Source organism: Condylostylus longicornis, unplaced genomic scaffold (genome assembly GCF_029603195.1).
Source record: "Condylostylus longicornis isolate FDR11 unplaced genomic scaffold, ASM2960319v2 ptg000153l, whole genome shotgun sequence".
In the NCBI taxonomy this organism is placed as follows: domain Eukaryota; kingdom Metazoa; phylum Arthropoda; class Insecta; order Diptera; family Dolichopodidae; genus Condylostylus; species Condylostylus longicornis.
In genome coordinates, this window is record NW_026578121.1 from 2,351,243 (window position 1) to 2,371,621 (window position 20,379).

General features: G+C 27.1%; 1 long non-coding RNA gene across 1 annotated transcript; it reads left to right on the forward strand.

Moving 5' to 3' along the window:
* The first annotated feature begins 3,336 nt into the window (after positions 1–3,336).
* On the forward strand, positions 3,337–6,837 carry LOC129615939 (uncharacterized). Its single transcript, XR_008697492.1, has 3 exons — positions 3,337–3,824; positions 5,657–5,901; positions 5,976–6,837. It is a non-coding gene; the product is annotated as an uncharacterized LOC129615939 (long non-coding RNA).
* The last annotated feature ends 13,542 nt before the right edge of the window (positions 6,838–20,379 follow it).

Sequence of the window (20,379 nt, forward strand, 5' to 3'; positions counted from 1 at the left end):
AGTTATACATACATAATGAATCATATATGCATACATGTACATTAAAGCATTTCAGAGGGACATGATATTGAGAAAAATATTAAATATGTAAGAAATTATATGTTAATAATTGTAAAAATCCGGTTGACAATCAATTTTATTTGTTTAAACTTGTAATCAATATTGTAGTAAAATATCACTAAAATTAATTTATAAATTTAAAATAATATTAAGTGCAGATTTGAAATTGAAAAATACTATTTTTGGTTCGTATGCGTAAATATGTCGCAAATGAAAGGTGGCAGGCATTCGATAGTTATGTAAGGTTCATGTAAGGTTTTGAAGCTAATATACGTACTTATCTGGATAAGAATAACCCAAATCAAAAATAAATAATTTGAGTATTTTTGTTAATAATTGAATCAGTGTCGAAACTACCGATGAAAACCTCTTGTATAACTTTACAAATTTTGTTCGGGAACTTGCCTAAATCCTATTTTGAGAGTAAAATCACCTTATTAAATCACTTCGTCCAAGATTCACTTCTTTAAATTTTTTTCCTAAAAGCGATAAGATTTACAGATTGTAGATTTACACTTGTGACTCGTTGTAATACTCTATTACTAAGTTGTGTCATTACGCTCTCACTCAGGGTACACGTAGAAATTCACTTTAAGAAATTGGATGTGAATACTTTAATACTGAAAAAACCGTGCCCGAAAATTTTTTGTCTCTTGAGTTCACTAAAATTGCGCAGTTACATATAATAAATGCCTACAACAGTTTTGTTACAGTGTTGAGCTAAGGGATTGGAATTAGCATGAGTCCAATTCGGATTCATTCGCAACATCTCCGAGGAAAATTGTCTTGTTTATGATGGTAGAAACATGTTCAAAATTATGACATCTTCTATATAGTACTCCGAACTAAATTTCCTTGCCGGCCTAATAAAAAATACATTCAAATATAGGGTAAAACTCATCTTTTCTTTCTAACCATTACAGTGAGCCAAAGCTTCCCCACCGATTCTCTTCCATTCCTCTCGATCTTGCGCCAAAATGGTGTAATTAGTAACACAAATACTTTTCAAAGCAGCCTCTACCATGTCTAACCACCTAGATTTTGGTCTGCCCCTGGTTCTTGTGCCAAACTCACGATGCAAGAAAATATTTTTTAAAAAATATTATCGCACGTCACGCGAAGAATATGGCATAGTCACTTAATCCTTTGCGATTTTACAAAATGTACGATATTTCTATACTTTATAATACTGTCCAATTCATGATTGAATATTATTGTGTAACTGCCATCTATAAGTTAGAGTGTTCCATATATTCTTCTCAATATTTTTCTTTCGAATATAGATAGAAGTTTGAACAATTATTGAATTTCATGGGATAATTCCAACAAAATAAATTTATTATTAATACTTGATTTTTGACTTAATTATTCTTAAAGTACATGTTGTTATTTCCATAAAAGATAATTCCTAGAAAATTCATATTCCCATATATTAAATTCTAAAAGCGATTCATTATTAATTTATTGATTTGATAGCTGTCTGATCATCAATTTTTATAATATAAAATGACCAAGTAATGGTCTGAGATTTTCAATATTATGTACACATTACACAAATTGTATATATTATTTAAATATTGCGAGATGGAACAATAAATTACGCATTATTGCGCACAAAAAAACGTAAAATACAAAAATTTAAAATTATTTCATGATTTTAATTTCATGTTTTATTATAATTTGTGTTTTCTTAAAATGAAGTCTTAAGAAGTTGAAAATAATTAATTTGTTCAAGTGTAAGCATACTCGTATTATTATGAGTCCATTGCTATCTTAATTATTTATTCATTTTAATTTTTAAAAGGATATTGAGGGAAAAGTAAAGCGCCACGCCATGAATAAGTAGTTCTCATTAAAAGGCACGTAATATAAATTATTTGTACGCGTTCATGTAGCCTCTGAAGGTATTCCCACATCCGTCTGGAGCCCACAGACGAAACCTATTGCAAAATTAGTGTACAGGTGATGTGGTGTGCTAACAAATTTGTGACGTGGAGAAAAATATCACAAAAAAATTATGTGGCTGCATAATTTAGCCAGCTATTATCGGAAACACAGTGGAATTTTTCGATTTTATTACTAAAATGTAGAAGAAGTAGAATGGCTCTGATGGTATAAATTACATTACCGACCAGTATATTCTAATTATACACAAACCAAAAACTAAAACACATCATTCTTTGAAATTGAGTGCTCTAATAATTTTAGATTCTAAATTGAAATGTAGACTCTTTTGAACATTAGCATAATAGAACAAGTTAAAATGACCGGGCGCACAAATTATGTCAAATTCGTTTTATTTCTAAGAAACCAAACAACGTGGAGAGAAGTGCACGACATTTGCTGGTACCAAGTATCAATTAAATATTTAACCTTTTTTAAATGAAAATTACTTATTTTAATTGAATACAATTTGTAACAAGCTGGGCCAAAACTTGTAATTTATATTTTAACTACAATATTTTTTTTTTAAATTATTCAATTTTCCATGTAAATTGGTAATTTTTTTCTACTAAATTCATTGAATAATAATTAATATTTAGTAATAACTACAATATATTAATAATGCAGGACTAATTAAACATTGCTTTTTTTTTTATATTAACATTTTTATTTAATTATTATTTTACTTGAAATGACAACATTCGTATTTGCAGTTAATTTTTGATTAAATTCCTGTCATTACATAATAAAAGTAACAATGTAAAGAAATTAGTACACGTAAATGACAAGTTTTTTTTTAAATATTTTAATAAAATTACGTGCTTCCCAAACAATTTTGCTCTATTCTTGTTTTCTTCGGTAACTAAAAAGCAAAGAATTAAAAATCTATTACCCAAAAATTTTTAATAATAAAAGGAAATATTTTTGGCCCTCTACTGAAAGCCGCGTGGACTAAATAATTTCGTTAAATTACTAGTTCGGTACGTACATTTTGAAAACTACATCTGTCACTTTTGACAGTAATTTTCTGTTTTCAATTCCTTTTTTTTTTCTTATTTTCATTTTAAAAAATTTCCCCTTTTTTGTGATTTATAAAATTTGATTGGTTCATGCAAATTTTTTAAGGGTTAAAAAATGAGAAAGGGTTAAAAAAATGGTATAAAAATTTTTTTTAAATACCAAAGGGTTGCAAAAGAACAGTAAGGGTTTTATTACAAATTTTTCGTTTTTTAACGAATTATTTCACCTTCACCACATACGCAGATTAGGTTTTTCATTAGTATTAAGCAGCAAGTTGTTGAAAATAGACGCTTATAGCAAATATTAATTTTGTGTTCATTACAAAATTTTTATATTATTTTTTTTTTTTATTTTTTAAATTTTTTTACCATTATTTTATTTAAAATTTTTTTTTTTTAATTTTGTGATTTTTATGCACATAAAATTAAATAATTGTTTTTAATTACTATAAAATCCATGCTACTAATAATATTCATTGAAAAAATTAAAAAAAAAAAATAAAAAGAAAAAAACGTATTGAAAAAAAACGGAATGTCATCTAATAATGTTGAAGCTGCAACAAATTAACGTAAAAACTAAAGAGCGAAACAGATTTAAAGACGACAAAAGAGAGCAATGGAAACGAAATTGAATACTGTGCTCCTTCTTTGTACAAATTTATTTTAGTTACCACTAACTAAAATACCATGATAGTTAACTACCATTGCTAAGTAGAGGCAGAATGACTGAGAACAAGATATCGGGAAATCGAGAAATACAAGATGCGTAGCAACTTTGACACTATGGTCTGGAAATTAAATGTAAGTATTAAAAATAGTTTTCAATTTTAACTTGCAATTGTGCAGTTAAATAATTCTATTACCGACATTATTTAATAATTTTTATTATTAAAATTTTTTTCTACGAGTATAATATGTCAAATTCTTTATTTCATTCGTAACGTTAAAAATCGGCCACACCTGATGTGAAGAAAGTGACTAACTAGGTATTTTATGTTCATAGTTTAATTGAAAGTATATAATATACTTTCGTAATAAGTATATAATACTCTTGAAAAATCGCAGTATTTTAGAAACTTCAAGCAGAAAAACTTCCATTCTGCAAAGCCGTTCCCGAACATCACAGTTACAAGTGAGCAATCGCTTTGCATTAACACAATAAGAATTCTACCAATTCGTCTTCTTCCAGCCAAAGACGACAGACCACGCTCTTTGCCTTGTCCATTCTCTTCAGGTGTTTATTATCAGTGAATTTGACATTAAATTTTAATAAAAGAGAATTATCATTTTATTGTTGCAGAGATTCGCATGTCATTTGCTTTTATACAGGCAATAAGCTCTATAATTTCATTGACTAACTATAAGTTTCCAGTTTTAATTATTTTTTAAGGCATTTTCTATTATATTATTGTACATACATAATTAATTTTATTTCAAATCCCACTAAATAGTATTTAATGAAAACAAACACAACAACTGAAGAAAAACTTCTTAACAATTTCATATGTTGTAATTTTATAAAAAAAAAATTATTTATAAATTTTTTTTTTTTCTAAAACATGTTTTTAATGTTTAAAATTAATTCTGAAATTAAAATTGAATACTAAATTAAATAATTTTTTCCTCTCTTTTTTTTTTTAATATAATTTCTATTTTAAATTAGTTAAAAAAACCAAGATATTACAAGAACTAGTGTGTATGTGTGTGGATAATGTGTGTTTATAATTATTATGGTACTAAAAACAAGAATATGTGCGTATGTAAACGCATCTATGTTAACTACCTGCAATATATGTTATGTCTGGTTATGCGCAACAAATATGACAAATAAAATGACAGAAGAAAATTACAAATAGTCAACATTTTAATGTTGGAAGCACAAAAAAAAAAAAAAATTTAAATTGAAATAAAAAAAATTTTCCCACGATTTACGCATTTTAAGAGCATTTAATTCATACATATATACATACATGTATATACCTAGAAATAATTACACATAATATTTATGTTAACAATGAAGGCTCATTATGACATTCGTACGTATACGTACGTACATATGCACGTATGTTCGAATGTTATGAAAATGTTAAAAGAAAATTTTATTATAAAATTACTCTAGCTATGTAAATTCTATAAAAGGTAATTATTCTATTGAGCACATTGTATTTTTATTGGCGCACTTTTATTTATTATTTTTTTTATCTATACCTTTAAAGAGCGTGTTTCTAAAATTTATTTACTTATTTGGTAATTTATTTGTTATATAATTAAAACATTTTATATAGGAAAACTAACTATAAATTGGAAATTCAGGAGTTTATAATTATAAAATCTTTTTGGAATTTTTTTTTCTCTTTTTATAAAATTAGAACTCTGTATAGAATGCCATATATGTGTCAAAAATTCCATATTTTTATAAAATGAAGATTTTGTTTAGTACTGAGGCTTCTCACAATAATATTATTACGTTAAGAATGCATTATCCTGTACTTTTCCATTCCTATATACATAAAAAACAAAAACTTGAATGTGAATTTGTTTAAGAATAAATTAAAAAATTTTTTTTTAATGTTAATTATCGATCTATTTACTTGTTTGTCATGTAAGAATATTAAATATTTTGTTTATTGCAGGGTATCTTTACTAAATTGTCATATAAAACCTCCATTTATGCAGTCCAGGTGAATGCCAGACCAGTTCTAATTATGATTTTCTTCAGAAGCCACCTCTATGTGTGACGTATCCTAAGTGTAAAAATAATCAGATTAGAAACCTTCACAGAAGAGGACAAAGATGGAACTTACGAAATTTTGTCCAGAGACTTCGGTAAACGAGAATGAGCTGTTAAAACTATGAGCAAACAAAAGAGATTAAATTCGTAAATATTGAATATTATTAAAAATTTCTACAATTTTAGTCATTATTATTTAAATATTTTACTTTACATTTTAGAAATCGATGGTTTTTATAAAAAAAAAAATCAGAAGGAAGTAAGAAGTAATTGAATAATAAAATTAACGAGCTTGGGAAGAATATGTGTGCTCTATAAACACATTTTTTAATTTTCAGCTGCACTATTCTAAGGAGCTGAAGTAATCGCAAGTATTTCTTTATTTATTAATGTGGAATTTTATATATAAAAGAACAAGAACCGAATATTATTCGAACTTTTCTTGTAGAACGGCTTTTTAAAAAGGCATCTGAAACTTTACAATAAAAAATATTTTTTGAGTATAATTGGAAAAATTCCAAGACGGATTCCAGAAATATTAAACATTGTGGGATTAAGAAATACGTTCTCATTTGTTCTCGTTTATTTGTTCTTCTCTGTAGATCGGTATTGTTCGCAAAACTGTAGCATGAGCAGCAATTAATATTAGTGGTATTTGCTTGCCACGCAAGAATGGCTAAATAGCAGTAGTTCACGAACATGAATTTTTTATAATACCAACAACCAAAACCAAAGTTAGTTCTTAATAATTGTTATATTTTGTCCAACAGTGGCTGTAATGCTTTGTTGTAAAGCTTTGGTCTATTTAAAAAGTAATTTTCAAACCATGACTTGCACTTTAATATATAGAACCCTTGCTTTACCTGTATGTGTGTAGTCTTTCAAAACAAGCATTATTATTCCTTTACATAGTTTTTTTTGTGTTTCCTTTCTTTTATGTAATTTTCAAATAAGATTTCATCTTTTAGATATTTTGATTACATTTGATTATTCATTCTTATTACTATTGTCATTATTGGTGAATACCAGAAGCTGAAAATTAAATTCATTTGAAGAAAAAAACAAGGCAATATAGGTACTGAAAATAAAATGTAACATTAATGATAAATTTGATTCTATTTTACGTCTCCTTCTCTTTTGAACTGCACAAAAAGTGCACAACAAATTGATGAAATATTAAGATTAATGATGAAAATTCATCAAAAACTTGTCCAGTTTTGTTCAAAGAATTGAAATGTACCAGATTTGTTTTCTTTACTTTTTTTTTCCTGTTCAAATTATCTTTTGTAGGCGGAATATTGTAAAAACTTTACCTGACCTTATTAGTTGGTGAACGTTCGTTTTTTTAATTGCAAAGTTTCCTTGAGTTCTGTGGTCCTGATTACATTTATTTATGTTTTTATTAAAATATTTTTTTATTCTTGTCGCTATTTTTCATGCAGTATAAACAGCTGTACTCGTAAGTGTGTGTGAACTAATTATTTTTCAAATTATTACAAAACGCATAGACAAGATCGAAAAATTTCCATATCTCCTTTTCTGTCTATCACGAATTATTCTGTTGGGGTAAAAGGAAATAAAAGAAAACATTGGGTGCATATACATGTGTGGATTGAAAAATTTTTTTTTCACTCGAAACTATGATCTGCATTTTTTCCTATCGGACTGTACTATTCCATTTCATAATGACAGTTCCGCTTTAGTTACTGTTTTATAACTTCTCTTAATTCTTTTTCTCTGGAGTTTATTAAAATTTAAACGTCTTTTATTTACTGTTTCGCTATCAACTTATTGTTGAAATCTCGCATTATTCGTACCATGCTTTTTCGCTACCTCCAAATCTATTATGGTTTTTTCTGCTATCTGCCAATCATGTTCACTTCACTGTGTTTACTTTTGATCTGAATATTGAGGTATATTGGAGATTTTGTTCTGAAACAGCTCCTGTATGGGATTTTGCTTTTTGATTCACCTCAACTGCAGATTCTTTTCTACAGAGATCTTTTGATAAAATTTATCAAAATCATTAGAACAATTTACTATCTGTGTGTGTGTGTGGACATATTATGTTAAATTCGTGGGGTAGCTCACAATCATAACAGTTAATTTTACAAAGTTACGCAGCATATATGTTTGTGTTTATAATAATTGGATGACTTTTTCGTTTAACTTCAGAAATTTCTCATACACTTAAATTATTTCTTTTCCTGATTTGTTGTTTTTTTCCCCTCTAAACAGGTCACAATTGATTTCAATTAGTGATAGGACAATTTAAAGACCAGAAGTTGATTTCCCAAACCTTATTTGTTTGTCATCATTTTCTGTTTCACTAGATTTTTGTCAATTGAGTCTAAATTTCAAAAAAAGTTATACATAAAATCATTGAAAGAAGTCATGAAGAAGAAGTTTATAGAGATTCTTATCTATAGATAAAAATCTATTCATTTTGATTAATAAGCAGAGCTTCATATATTTTTGAAGAAAGTTGAAAAGGTGAGTTCACATTTTACTTTTTAATTTTTGTTTGTTATTTTAACACTACCTGTAAATTAATATCATTTCAGTGATAACTATATTAGAAACTGGTACAATTTAAAGGAGTAAAAAATTAAATTTTATAAGTTTTGGACCGTATTGTACCAATTAACAACCAAAATTATTTTTATTATTCTATTTATATTTTTTATAAATTTATTATATTTTTTTTTAATTTTAGTATTTGATTGCATTTCAAGTCACCAATCTTACAATCAATGGAATCATTATACAAGAGACATACACATTGGATATCAATCAGAAGCAATTAAGAAAGTTTCAAGAGACCGGAAGAATGTAATTTTCTTTAGTAAAAAAAAAGTGAGGCGTCAATAAATTTATTTTGGATTAATAATAATGAATATCAATTATAATAATTTGTAAATAATTGATTTCTTCACAAAATCTAAGATTTCATTAATAAGTTTCCCGTAGTGTAATAGAAAAAAAGAATTGTATTTGTACATAATAAATTTAGTCTAGTAATTATTGTTTATCTAAGTATAATATTAAGATCTATATAAGCAAGGTTTTAAAAAATATTTAAAAACTCAAGAACTAGTTGAGATAATAACATGATAAATTTTCTGCTAAGATTTTTAATATAGTTTTAGGAAATTATTTATTTTGATAAGAAGTTTCAGACAATTGCACGAAATACAGTAAGAATTAGAGGGAGACAAGAAAATGTTATATATAGTGTTCATATTATAACAATTAAACTATTTGTAATAGCATTTAAGCGGAAATCTCATTATTGCAAAAGCAATCCAATAAAATGTGTAGAAATTGCAAATTTAAAACATATTCAGCTATTAGCCCTTTAGTGTTAATGTATATATATAATCGACAAGTGATATTTTTGAGTATGGGCTTAAAAAATAATTAAACACCAATAACTTAAGAAAATTTTATTTTCCAACCCTACAAAAATGTCGAAACATTAATAATAATAATAATAATAATAGAGATTTTCATAAACGCAGTACATACTGCAAAAGCATATCGTAATATAATATAGGCATACTCAATATATATCTTTGACAATTCTGTAAAAGTGAAACAAATATTTGCTCCTTTCGCAAATTTACATACACATTACTGACACTTTGTATGTAATGTGCAAATATTTTGCACTTGCATAAATGTCAAAATTATTACTATCGTAGCAAATACTTACGCACATTTTTTCAAAAATTTTATTTATTATATTATAAATGAAATATTTGAATTGTGCAATTGTCCTCGCAAATCCTAGCAAATGTTGGCTATGAAACGTACTTGCGTTAGCAACTATATTTTCGTGCGCAAAATGAACAAATTTGATTTGAAACATTTATTTTATGAACACAAATATAGTTCAATATTTATTATAAATAAAACAACGAAATCTCGTAAAAAATCTAATATCACGAGTATTAAGTTACGCTTATATATTTCAGGAAAAAAAAAACAGTAAAAGCGCTATTATGATTTTGTTATTGTTGTAATAAATTTTACATTCTATAGTCTGTTAAGCTAATTAAGTCTGTTATGTTAAATAATTTTAATCACAAATTGTTATTAGACATTGTAATAGATTTATTTATTATGTTGAATGATAGGTAAACGCTTAACTATTTGAAAACAAATATTTGTGATGAGTGACTAAATTTCATAAGGCGTCCAAAAGTATAGGCGTTTTCTCTGTAATAAGCAGTATTTTTTTTAATCTATTGCAAATTAAATTCTTTTTTTTTTTGTGTATTTGCTTTTTAATAGGCATTCAAGAAAAATTAGTTATGTACAATTTATTTATATTTAATGCATGTACACTTATGCATACCCACATATACATATTTATTATATACACTTTATTTGAAAAAAAATCACTAAGTACAAATCACTTACTATTACTTAAAAAAAAATAGTAGAAAATTAAATCAAAAATTGAAAAACAAAAAAAAAACTTGACTCTTGTCTTTCCTATCCAATTTAAGATGGCGCATGTTCATATATAGCAATTCTTTATGTAGACGACTTCTTTGCAATACTTATGGAGTGATGATAGATTGCGTCAAGTATTTCTTATGTCAACCGTTTAATATGTTCTTTGCAATTTTAGCATTTTATACGTTTTTTTTTCCTTTACGCGCACACATACGATTATTTTTAATTTAAAGGTATACTTGGAGGCTTTTTGGTTTTGTTTTTATTGTTAATTTTTTGATTTTTACTTTTGTTTTTTGTTATAAGAAGAGATTTATAACTTTGGGATTAACTTTTTATACATATTTATTTTTTAAATATAAGTAAATAAGTGGGATATATATCCTATGTCGATATATACAAATGGCGGCAAGACATGATGACAATAATAAAGGCTTAAGCGAAAAGTAAAAATAACAAAAAAAAATTGCTATTTGAACATCAAAACAGACATTCCGAATATTGAGAAAAAAAGCAAAATTTATTCTATACAGGTTGTTTACGAAAGACCGTCTTGAATGTAATTAAAAGACATTTATAAGAGTTACAAAGCTGGGATTCTGATCTCCTTTTTTTGTAAGTATCCATGAGAAATTTTACAATTATTCGGGAGAAAGCCAGAATTCTGGAAATACTTGAGAAAAAGACAAATGTTGTTTCCACTTCTCGGTTCTCATTCTAAAAATTTGTTGGTTGGTTGGTTGACGTGGCAGATGTAACAGTTCCACCGCATCCCATTTAACACAAATGTGACATCTTACTACCACTACCCTGTAATCTCGTCAAACAAAATACATCCACTACCTTCTGTGTCCGATTACAGGTGGCCTTTCTAAGCTATCCGGTTCTTTTGAGAAATATATCTAAATCCCCGATACTAATTTTCAATATCCCGTCTAGTTCCACCACACAAACTCTGCCTCGCGTCACCAGTCTGGCCCTGCCCGGAGCCCGGCACTTTCAGAGACGGTGAGGAATGGCTTTCTTCTTTTCTATTACCCGGAAGCTGTGACACGTTCTGTTGAAGGAATCTCAACTTAGTCGCAATTTCCCCTACGACCAGTTTCCCGCGTAGACTGGCATCAGGTGGGCAATATCCCTCCGAGACATCGTCAGGAACCAATCCGATTTTCTAAAGTCGTATTTTGGCGACATTTTTCTGAAAATTTCTATTAAGAAGTGTTTAAGAGTAATTTTCAATATGTATTGATCTAAACGACCTCTATAAATAAGAAGAATAATAAAAATAGTGGCGACTTGTCGAGTTGATGCAGTATTATTTATAAAGCACCCTTTACTATTCAAACGTTCTGTAAGATATTGATATTAAACGAACTTAGAATAGAAATTTTACTGAAAAAAAATTATTGAAAAAATTCAATAAAAAAAAAATTAGAATGAGAGAAGAAAGAAAGCAATTCAAAAATTTTGTCAATTTTGATATCCTTTCGTCAAAAAAACAAAAAAAAATTAAAAAAAAAAAAAAACTGTAAATAAAGTCAAAGAAATCGCCGATCCTCGAATTTTTTTTTTGTTTTTTTGTAATCTTGAAGGAATAATTGTGCATTTTGTTTGGCTCGCGAAAAACGCAACGGAATAAATTTTAAATTTATTGTTTGTTTTTGTCTAAAATACACGGTCGCTTTTGATCATACCAAAATATTATTAAAAAATTAAAATAATCAATTTTTGCCGGTTAGAATAAAAAGGATTAAAATTTTAATAATCATTGTAAAATCAGTCCAATCCGTATTATCATAAATGTAAGATTTATTAAATTTTGAAATTATAAAAGAGGACAAAATGTTTTTCAACTTTTTATTAAATGCAGACGATATGCAGTTCTTTATTGATAGCCTTTTAACAAAATCGTCTCATAACATCGGTCAAATGAATAACGAATAGTTTCTAAGTTAAGCGAACGTGGATTGCTACCAAAAGGTGAGAAAACCCTTTACTTGCAGTAGCAATGAACGGTTTTGCGCAGGTTTTCCTTAATGTAGATAAAATAATTTGGTTCTCTTTAAAAATATTTTAGTTCTCTAGATAAAATTTTTAATTCTCATCACAAATTTATTTCTCTTTCTGTCATTTAAAGTTTTCTCACTCATTGTCATCTCTCAATATTTTCTCACCTATTATTTTTAATATTTTGCTGAAAATTTTTAAAATATTGCTGATAATCCAAAAAATTATATTATTTAAACAAAATTAATTTTAAATTTTAATACCACAAATAAAATTGTAAAAAACAAGGGAATTAAATCCGACTAAGAACCGAAAATAATGTGAGACTCCAAGATTCTTAAAATATGCAAACAATTCCTTATTAGTCAACTATATTCCTTTAAACTGTTTTGATCTACGTTAATTTCCTTTGAATCTTATTGTTTTATTATTGTAGTTAGTATTGTTTAAGTTGCCTCTTCTTCTTTTTTTTGTTTTTCTATTCCTTATACTTATATCCTATTGTGTCTTCCTAAAGATCTTTAAAATTCTATAAGTAAAATAAAGATATGCAATGTAAGATTCAGATCAAGTTTTAAATCATATACTTAATTATTTATTTATATATATGTATGTATATAATTAAATAAATAGATATATTTGTTTAGTATACCAACTGGTTAAGATAAAATACGTGCAGTATAATAATTACTTAAATGATCTTTATATCTGCATAGCTATGTATAATGATTGAATACTGTTCTTTTTATATGCTTTTGATGATTTCCGACTGAATAAAGTATACGGTGATGCATAATCAGAATCAGAATCTGTGCTTATATTATTATTACTATAGGGTAAAAATTGTCATTGATATAACAACTATTAGTTACAGTGTTTAAGTATAATTTTTTATACATTAGTATAAATATTATAGGCTATGTAAGCGTATTTCTTTAACATTAAAATATTTTATTGAAAAAATTCTTAGATTTTCAAACTTTAAGATTTAAAATATAAGAATCCGATTAAGATGAATAAACTTTGTTATACTAATTATGTACTTATACTTATATATCTATTGAGGTAATTAGATCGATCGATTTTTAAAACGAAAATTCTTTGTATTGTCGCGCGCATAAAAACTTAAATGAATTTGAATTAAAACAAATGTTTGCAAAGTAGCACATTTCCAAGTGAAAACATGTCTTTTTAAATTTGGTGTTGGGGAAATTTAAAATATTTAGTTATTTATATAGTTTAGATAAAATAAGGATGTCGTACTTACACATTTGGTAGGATGCTACATGCGGGTGTAAAAATTTTTGTATTCTCGTTGCCGCATATTAAAATTTGTACTGCGCTGGAAATATTTGTTTAGTTCTATGAATGAAAATAATTGGTGTTTGTATAAAAAATTAAAAATATCAATGAAAATAATCTAAAATTGAATGCTTGAAATTGAAAATTTGAAGCTAACGCTTTAGGGATAATTTTTCTTTCGAAACTGTTATACTATGTATAAGAGTTTTTAAAAAGCTAATTGAATAATTAACATAATTGAGGTTGAAAGAAATTTTCTTCAAACGCAATGAAAATTCTGTACTCAACAGGAAAAATTGAGAAAAACAAGTGTTTAGGACACAACGGAGGGATTGAATGGCAGTCATATGGACTTATAAAGCTAGTATGTAAGTACATTTTTTTCCTCATTAAATGTTTGAAAAAAAAAAAACAACAAAATCGAAATTCCTTTGACAAGTTTTTTTTTTAATTATTTAGTTAAATTTTTTTCTCATTTTTATCTTTTTTAATGTCAATTTTATATAGAATTGAGAGTAATTCCTTTTGTTTTTAATTTAAATGTAGATATCCAGGTACTTATGTAATTAAATACAAATTATTCGAAAAAAAAAACATTTAATTTAATTTTTGTATAGAATTAAGAATGAATCAAGTTAAAAAGAATTTATTTCATTGATTTTCGATTTGAACACATATTTTAAGTCTCTTAAATTTCATCTTGACAACAAGAGAAACAAAATTTTCTTAGAATTTATTCATTTTACATAGAATATCTGTGTCAATTAAGTCACAAAATAATGTTTAAAAATTTTATTTCGTATTCTTAGTACAACAATTAATTAAATATTCTGACTTTTTTATTCCATGCTCTTTAAACATTGGGATATAACTTAAATATTACGCCGCATGCGGGTGCAAAAGGTGTCGCTATCGCATACCGAAATTTTGCGGCGCTGGAAATGGCCGTTTATTGTTGTATGAGTGAATGATTAATTTTAACATAAAACGTAAAAATAACCATGAAAATTTATTTTTTAGTTCCAACAAGGGAAGCTTGAATTTTGAGGTTAATTCCAATTGCCACGCAACTTTTTCTATATTTTAACTGTAATTTGATTTTAAGTATAGTAATCATGCACAGTGTAATCCCATGTCGCATTTGGTGTCAATTGAGGTGATCGGCTCTTACTTAATTACGATACTATGTGTTTACTTTTTATATAGTCCCAGCGATTCCGAATAATTTCGTCGTTCCTTAAGATTCTAATTTATTGCAACAATGTTGTAGAATCGGGTTTTGTTAATCTAAAGTAAAACAAAAATTTTTATAATTTTTTGACATTCCATTAATCAACTTAATTAATAAAATTATTAACATTAATTTTTTATTGTTCATTGTAACAAAAAAATGTTCGACTAATTGTCATAATTAAATTGACATTTTTATTAAATATTTTGTAGATTTTCGTGCTCTTTCTTGATTCTTTGATTTATTTCTATTCTCATTAGATTGCAGTTTAGAACACAATAATTTTGAAGCTTAAGATTTTTTTTTTCAATTTTACATTCTAAATTTTTTCAAATTAGTCAGTGAAACTAGCAAAATTTATTCAAAAAAAAAAATTTTTTTTATTGCATTTTTTTTTGTTAATCTATTGTTTTCCCACATGATCATTTAGCTAAAAAAAAAAAAATTATTAGTCTCATTAAATTTATTAATCAGCTACTTCGAGCCGAAAAAAATTTAATTAAAAATATTAATTAGTACTTAATTTTCGGAATATGTTCGAAATACTCTTAAAGAGATTCTAGCTCAAATTTTATAGACTTGTACCAATTAAAATTATTCTTACCTCGGCTCATTTATTTCGTCTTGTTCCCTAACGCGTTAACAATTCAGAATTCGGTAATGTTACTCGTAACTACGGTACATATTAATTTTTAGATCATGAGTATTATGAGAGAGGAATAGACAAATAAAGAGTATTTTTCTGTGTGAAGTGAATTATGTCAAATTTATGAGCAAAATAAATCCAACTTGATTAATTTTTTTTAAATATCAATTGTAATATTAAAATCTAAAACAATTTATTGCAGAAAAAATTAGAAATGAGAATGGTCATCGACATTATTAAAAGACAATTTAGAAGAGAAAAAAAAAACAAACTTTTGATCTAATTTAATTTAATCTATAAAGAATAATAAATATATTGTGAATATTCCATATAAAGTAATCTTTATTAATTATTCAACTTTACATTTTTTTATGATATTACCAATTTGACCAATTTAAAATGTTTTTGAAATGAATTAATTAAGTGATTGAAATCAAAATTAATCATAAAGGTAACAAAATAAAAAACAATCAAAATAAATTATAATCACATAAGTTGAACAGTTTTTAACAAAATTTGCTAAAAAATATTTCATTTTGCCGGTTCATTCGTCTGTTTTATCTGTTTTGCCAGTAAATAGACCTTTCTCAAAAAGTTACTTTTCTAAAATAAAATTAGAAATGTTTTCTATATATTTTCTAGCTTTTATGAGTTATCAGTCAAATTTACTAAACATATTACATGAGTTGCTACATTACAACTCATTGTTGTCATATTTCTCCTTAATATATGAAACATGATTTGCCATTAAATATTTAATTTCTATGGACTGTAATGGAGTAAGATTTCAAATAAGCAATGAAGAAGTTCGTATAATGTTGTACATTCTTGAGTTTGCCGCATTAAATCCTGAAAGTTTTAGTGTTTTTCACACTCAAATTACTCAAATTTTTGAAATGAAATGTGCTCCTTCTCAAATTATTATAATTCAGCCGATTTATTTTTACCGACCGTATTGTGTAAACAATAGGTTGGTTATGTGATGGCAACAAATTTCGCATATCGAGTTTTCGTTGGGAACGTACTTCTCCATAGTATAGGGAAGTGTAAGTAAGCTATTTTTAGAAACCTGTTGGTCTGTCGGTAAGAGCCAAATTTACATTTTTCTAGGTATGCTAACTATAAGCTTATTAATGCCCTAAAAATTGGAAAAAAGTATTTAACAGTCATTTTTATAATATTCCGTAACACTTTCACTTAACTAAGCAATATACATTGCGGTTGGTTATCTGCTGACCACATCAGATTTTTATACCCGTACGAACGTACGTTCGAAGGGTATACTAAATTTGCCTTACCGTTTGTAACGCTAAGAAATAACGGTCTTAGATATAGACTCAAGTGTATGTTTTTGATCAGCGTCAAATTCTGAGTTGATTTAGCTTTGTCTGTCCGTCCGTCCGTCCGTCCGTCCGTCCGTCCGTCCCAACGATAACTCAAAAACTAATTGAGCTAAGTTCACCAAATTTTCACAAATGATTTATTGTAGTAAGTGCCAGAACCCTATTTAAATTGGACATGATCGGGGTACCGGTTCGGGTAGCTGCCATACAACTTCAAAATTTATTTGGCTATATCTCAGAAACTATAAAAGTTATGGTATTGAAATTTCACACAAACAAATATATTAGTAGGGCCAATATGCCCCATAAAAGTCGTTGAAATTACTTGGCTCCTTCTGGTACCTGCCATACAACTTCAAAAGTTATTTGGCTATATCTCAGAAACTATAAAAGCTGTGATATTGTATTTGATTAGTAGGGCCGATGTGTCTGGTAAAAGTCGTTGAAATTACTTGTCTCCTTCTGGTACCTGCCATGCAACTTCAAAAGTTATTTGACTATATTTCAGAAACTATTAAAGCTATGGTATTGAAATTTCACACAAACGAATATATTAGTAGGGTATGTATTAAAGCTATGGTATTGAAATTTCACACAAACAAATATATTAGTAGGGCCAATGTGTCTCATAAAAGTCGTTGAAATTACTTGGCTCCTTCTGGTACCTGCCATACAACTTCAAAAGTTATTTGACTATATCTCAGAAACTATAAAAGCTGTGATATTGAGATTTCACACAAGTGAGTATATTAGTAGGGCCGATGTGCTTGATAAAATTCGTTAAAATTTCTTGGCTCTTTCTGGTAGCTGCTATACAACATCAACATATTTTGAATAACACACAGTACTGAAATTTTGCATAAATTAATATGGTAATACGGCAACTTAAAGTCATAGTCTGCCCCATAGTTAGTTATGGCACATTAGTTATTCGCACATAGGATAACAAATTCGTACGGGTATCACAGAGTTGACAAGGTCAACTCTATTTTTTTTCTCGTTTTCCATGTTTTTGCCGTCCAAAATCATGTTATTTTTAAGAATGCTCTGAAAATATCTGAAAACATTTTGTCCCTCAAATACAAGATTAATGGATATTATTTATTTTATAATTATTTTAACAATTTAGAAAAAATTCAAATTAGTTTGACTAAAAAGGAGCATAAAATATATGTTAATAATGTCAACCATTTTTTTTTTGTCAAATTCATTTTATATTTTAAATTACAATTATGAGAATGAGTTCATTATGTAGACTTAGGCTGTTTAATAACAATATAAACTTGTATAACAAAAAACAATGTAAAATTTTATTTTATTTTTTTTTTGTATTAGTATTCAATGTTGATTTTGTTGCTAAATAAAAATTCTTGTCTACCGTTTATTGTGAATTGCAAATATTTTTGCTCAACACTTTTTAAATAAACACACTAAGTATGTTTAGATTATAAGTATGTATACTTAATTATAAACGCAACATACATTAATATTTGAATGTCTTCTATATTATAGTCTCCAACTAAAATTGCTTATTTAATTTAATTTGTTCTATTTTTTCGAAAACCAATGCAACTAGCCTATATAAGTAATGTATGATTTGTAGATTGTATCATTTTTTATAAAATCATAGGCACAACATCTGCATAATTTATAAACTTAATAAATTATGCGAAAAGTAACATACATACATAAAAAAAAAACAGCAAACTAGATGCGTATAGAGAAGACAAGCATTTTTTATGTATGCATTTATGAATACATGATGTATGCATATGCATTTAATATACTTACCATTTAGACATCTTGTGTTATGTAGACAAAATAAAAAAAAAAGATTAAATCTTGCTTAGTTGATGTTGTTATTTTTTTTTGTTTTTTTAGGACTCCGCCTTTTCATTTTATTTTAATTCTATTTTGTAATTTTACAAGTTGTTGACAACTTAAACAAGAAAAATGTAAATTGAATAAAAATATACAAACTGCATATCAATAAACAGAATAAATATTATGTGTGTACTTACACTGCAATAAGCTTTATGATGTGAAAAAGTAGGACTAGAAGATGCGTCTGTATGTATGCGCATGGTTAAATAGCAGTATATATACATCATTTTTACAATTTTATACTATATAATTGAATAATATGGAAATATTCTATGCTTTATCGGTTCTACATGCATTGACAGAAAAAGTCAGACAACGTATGTAAACAAAACCGTCATACTCCTCTTTATGGTAATCCCTTTCGTTGGAGAGCAGGTAAGTTGTAAATTTTAGGACAATCAAAAATAGATGACTAATTTTAGAAGAAAACGGCCCCTGCCGGAGTGTACATTGAAACATTGTACTTTTAGGAATCGATACTTTGACAGATCTGTTGAATGGAGTGAACTGAAGTGTAAGTATTGAATATTCTAGATAACTGACTAGTAGCCTGGTGTTAGCATGCGTTTAGAGTTGATATACAAGTTTACTATATACAAGTAAGTTTAAATAATCGTATTTGAAATACTAATAAAGAATATATTTGATAAATATAGAAAATTTTCTCCTTTCTTCTCTTAATTAGTCGTTATTTGAAACACCTGTTTAACAAATGCCCTCAGCTAAATTCGTAATTTTGCTTTTACTTTATTTATTGTTCGGATAGTAAATTATACCTGAATAAAATTTAAATGTACCAGAATTTTGCTGAAATACATATTTCTCGATATTCAGGAAAATTAGATGGATCTGTAGGATGGCAAACAAGTCTATTTCTGAAGGAATTTTGGAATATAATAGACAAGGAAATTAAAGGGAGAGGTGAGGTTTTGTGAATGAAGGCGTAGATGTAGAAACTGATAGGGTCACTCTGGCTTTGCAAAAATGAGAAGATGACGATGGTATTATTTGTATAGCATGGAAAATCACAGGAACACTTGATCTCGGCTGACAGATCTGAAAGAACTATCGGAGATTACGTTGCGCAGCTTTTGTGTTTCAAGGGTTAATTTGTTTTAGTTTTCCTATTTTCTTCCGGTCAATTGACGTAAGGGTTGTTGAATGTTTAATTTGGCGGAAGTCAGCAGATTATCTTCATGGGTGAATGCTTATTTTCTCTCATACAAGAAGTAGGGTGGCCTGACGGGTTCCCGTCTCCAGCTAAAACTTAGACTAAAGAAATGTGGTTGTCACTTGGAATATCAAATTCAAGTCGTAACATTATAAGATCTTTAATCTTTTTAATAATAAAATATGAATATGGTGAAATTTAATGGAGAAAGGAATCAACCAGAATTTTCTGCATTGGAGTATGTTCTCTTATATTATTATTTTAACAATGTACAAGGAGAAATTATAAAATATGAGTAAGAATTTTAAGTGTTGATTCAATATTGAAAGGTGAGTAAAATTAACATTTAAAATATTAATTAACAGCTAACTATAATTGACTTTTTCAATTGTCTCTTTTTATGAGACCCGTCTAATTTTGTGATTTTTAAAGAGTTTAATACAAATACATTTATAAAGTGCTTATATTTGAAGGCAAAAACTTTTGCAATTTTGAAGGTTCAATTAAAAATATTCTTATAATTTTTTGTTTTTGTTTTCTTCACTCAACCAACAACCTTTCACTAACTTTTTTTTTT